We start from the raw sequence: 4,369 nt of genomic DNA on the forward strand, positions 1-4,369 counted from the left end.
AATAATAATAATAATATATGGTTTTTATATAGCGCCGTACTCCGTATAACAACAACGTGGCTACTTTCACTCTAAAAATAAGCGTTTTAATATGTTTTTAAAAAGAAATCTACATCATTACTGCCTCTGATATATCTTGGAAGAGAGTTCCAGATAAAGGGTACCGAATATTCAAACGCATGCTCGCCAACTTTACGAGTCATTTTTGGCTTCACAAGAATGTGATTATCAGACTTTGATCTCAGATCTCTGGATGGGACGTAGAATTTAAGCATGCCATGAATGTATCCAGGACAATCGGAGTGCAGTGATTTAAAAACAATAATACAGATCTTAAATTCTATGCGTTGCTCAAGGAAACGATTCAACAAATAACCCTTTTGTTTGGTATATTGAAACCTTGTCTCTTGTCAATTCCTGTTGGTTGTTATCTCCTTGTAGGTCTGTTGTAACGTTTTTATTTTGGACAGTGTCCGGCTATAAAGGCTTCAACAGTCGTGACGTCACTTCCTTCGTAATGACGCATAGTAACGTAGTAACTGGTTCTAAAACTATCGGAACAATGGCGGACGCCCTTATGAAATAATACTTCTCCGACGAATACGAAAGTGTATCCAGAGGAGAAAAGCATTACAATTCTGATCATGTTTTGACTTTTATACATTCTGATCACACATGTGAAAAAGTTCAAGCCAGCATGAAGAATAAAAAGCACCGATTGTCTTTGTTTAGTACCAAGCTGCTCGTGCGGACGTGACAAAAGACTAGTGAATCCAATTCTTAAAAATATGGTGTAACTGCTGACTTGCTGGGAAAATGTCCATACAGGTAACAATAATAAAAAAAAAATCTCGATTTATTTTTTTATTGTTACCTGTATGGACATTTTCCCAGCAAGTCAACAGTTACACCATACAGATAATACACCGTGATACATCAATAGGGAATGAGATTAGCGGAAGAGTAGCGTCCCTTGATTGGACGTCACCGGCGGAAAAGTTATTAGAGAGAGAACGTCATGTTGGTTGTGCGCATGCGTCTCTCGTCCTCGCTTCCGGTGAAAGCGGCTTGAGACACTTCACTGAAAGCGAGGACGAGAGAAAGACGCATGCGCAAAACTAAATTGACGTTCTCTCTGTAAGGTGACGTCCAATCAAGGAACGCTACTCTTCCGCTAATCTCATTCCCTATATTGAGAACGTATCTGCTGTAAATGATTGCAGTAAACATAAACCATGAAATTTTCAAGATTCTAAACAAACAGATAATAGTTTAGATAAAATTATACCCTTTATTCAAACTCCGTGAATTTTCTTCTTTAACGCCTATCTCGAGAAAAGTCAGAGAAATCAAGGCGTCAGCCGCAATGCAACACCCAATGTCGGCAATAAAGGATAATTTTCTTGTTCAAGGAAAAAAAGCGAAATGTTGATAGTGGGCCTTGAAAACGGACACCCTGGATGAAGTCACAATTTAGTAAAATAGTTGTCTTTTAATATATTATTATGATACTCGCCTTCGGACCTATAGGTTCCTGGTTCGAGTCCTGTCTTGGAAAAGGCTCTTTACTCACAATCCCCAACCACACTTAGGTGTAAGACAAGGAGCTGGCCGGTAACAGTGTTGTCTTTAAAAAGAAATTAGTAATAGCTCTTTACATATGTCATGCCTCGTCCTATAAATTAAGTGTTGATGTTGGTTTTGAACTCCTCGTTAAGCGCTTTTAGTATATCTTGTGAATATTATGGTATAAAAAAAGTTAATTTATGTTGTATAACTCTCTCCTAACCAGCCATTTTCAGGATTTTCCCCAAAACTTCACACCCAACTAAAACAAAAATAGATTTTTTTATCACTCTAACACAATAGCAGTAAGTTCTTGCGATAAATAATTCCTTTAGCAAAACATGCTCTAGCTACACCACACTGTTCGATATCTTTAAATTTTATGATGTACAAAAGAAATTTGAATAACAATAATGTTGGTTGTATCGTAACGAATGTGACGATTTTCTTATAGTTTGTAAGGAGAGGGTTAACTCTCTCCTTACCAGTGGCGGTTCTAGCCTATTTACAGTGGTGGGGCAAAGATGATTCGGTCATATATATATATATATATATATATATATATATATATATATATATATATATATATATATATATATATATATATATATATGATATTTTATTTTTTTCTTTAATTAATTTAAAAAAAAAAAATTTTTCACCTTTAAACAAAAAATATTTCAACCACAAATAATCACATTCACAATGAAATGACAATACCAGTAGATTTTAATTATTCCAAACGTAATCAAAAATGAATCACGAAAGAGAATACAACTAAAATATAAAGCGACGAGACATAATGCGACAACACCTTGACAATACAAGTCCATTTCGTTCACTCGAAAAATTAAAGAGATGCTTTAATCCCTCAACGGCGATATCAATATTTCTGTTAAATATTTCTGGTTTTCAGTAGTACGTAGTAACCTTAAAGTTTTCATCGAGAAACAACAACAGCGATATGACTCGAGTTTCATTCAGAGCTCAAATTGCATCATTTTTACTGCTGTCTTGGTGGTAGAATGATTGTGCCGGTGGTGGTAGTGGTTGGAATAGTGGTAGCGGTGGTGGTGGTGGAGGAGGAGGAGGAGGAAGACGAGGCGGTGAGGGAGGATGTAATTATGGTAGTGGTTTTGGTGGTGCTGTTGGTTAGAATGATAGTTGTGGAGACGATGACGGAAATTGTATGATGATGTTGATATTGTTTTTATTGCTATTGTTGTACTTGTTAATATTGTTGTTGTTGTTGTTGTTGTTGTTGTTGTTGTTGTTGTTGTTGTTGTTAATGATGATTGATGATGATGATGATGATGATGATGATGATGATGATTATGATGACAACGACGATGTCGTCGACAATGATGGTTACCATACGATATTACAAAGTTTATTCAATCTTAGGCTTTCGCCAATAAATCATACAATTTGATGACCACATACATGAAAGTGGGAAAAAAATGGTAAATGGAACCAAACAATAAACTGATACCATTAAAAACCACCAAAAAAAAAAAAACTACTACCACCACCGCTACCACTATACCACCATCACCATCATTATTACGTTTCAAATTAATTTTTCTCGTTTTTTTTAAATTTGATATCTATCAAAACAGACGAAATTCCGGTGATTGTTTTAAAGGGTAGTTAAAATATCTACGATTTTATTAGCCCTGAAAACTACGACTTTTATTTTCCTATTTAAAGTAGGCAGGTCTGCTATGACAAGTATCAGTTCCATAGTCAAAATAAGACAAACAAAAACAAAGTTTATTTAATCTTAGGCTTTCGCCAATAATTCATACAATACAATTAAGACAAAATAATGTTACCAATCTCTCCTCATTCATTCGTTTGACTATCATCACAATAACGACCGTGTTATCTTTGCTCCTTACCCAACCAACCCCTAGCTTCCCGCCTCTTCATCGCGAACCATCTTATGTATTTATTAGCTTCAGGACGGGCAAGTACGGAATCTGCCCACCCTAACTTTTAAACGTATTTATTTCCTCTATAACTTAGTTAGAATTCAACTCTCTCCTTACTCAGAAGAGTATTTCTCGTATACTAATTCAATTGTTCAGAAAACCAAAATGGTGGTTGTATTTTATATATTTATTTTGTCGTGACTTTTGAATAAAAGTGTTTGTTTTATTAGAGGGAATACAATAGAAAATGACATGGTTTGTAAAATTATTTAGTCTGGCTATAAAAATACAGCGGTAATTACTTAAAGAATTAAAAAAAGAAGAACTAACAAATTAATTTGTTATAAAAAAAAACAACAACAAAAAACAACAAAAACAACAACAACAAACAAATAAGAAAACAATTTAAATAAATGAGTTTTGAGAAACACTAAAGAAAACGAGAAAAAAAAAAGAAATAATTTAAATGGATAAACAAATATATAAAAACAACACAAATTAATACTAAATTGATATAATATTAGTAAATTAATAAATTTAATTCAATACTGGAACTTTTCCAGCACAAGTAAGGCAATAAATAAGAAAAAGGTCGTTTGCCAAAATCTCTATTTAGTGTTCACTGGTTAATAAGGTGGGCTCATTTGAATTAGCCCGACCTAGTACTAGAGAGGCCAGACAGAAACATTCGGAGTTAGTTCACCGTCAGACGACGTGACGATGAGATGACGATGTGGGCGGAGTGGAGTGGAGTGGTTGGGGGGGGGGGGGGGGGGGGGGGGGGGTGATAAAAAGAACAGGAGCGTATCGTGGTTTATGCATTCAGGGGTGCATGGTGATTCGCAATCTATCAAAAATACACACAAATT

The sequence above is a fragment of the Berghia stephanieae genome, chromosome 1, assembly GCF_034508935.2.
Source record: "Berghia stephanieae isolate SIO BIC M18660-M18661 chromosome 1, UCSD_Bste_1.3, whole genome shotgun sequence".
NCBI classification, from domain to species: domain Eukaryota; kingdom Metazoa; phylum Mollusca; class Gastropoda; order Nudibranchia; family Aeolidiidae; genus Berghia; species Berghia stephanieae.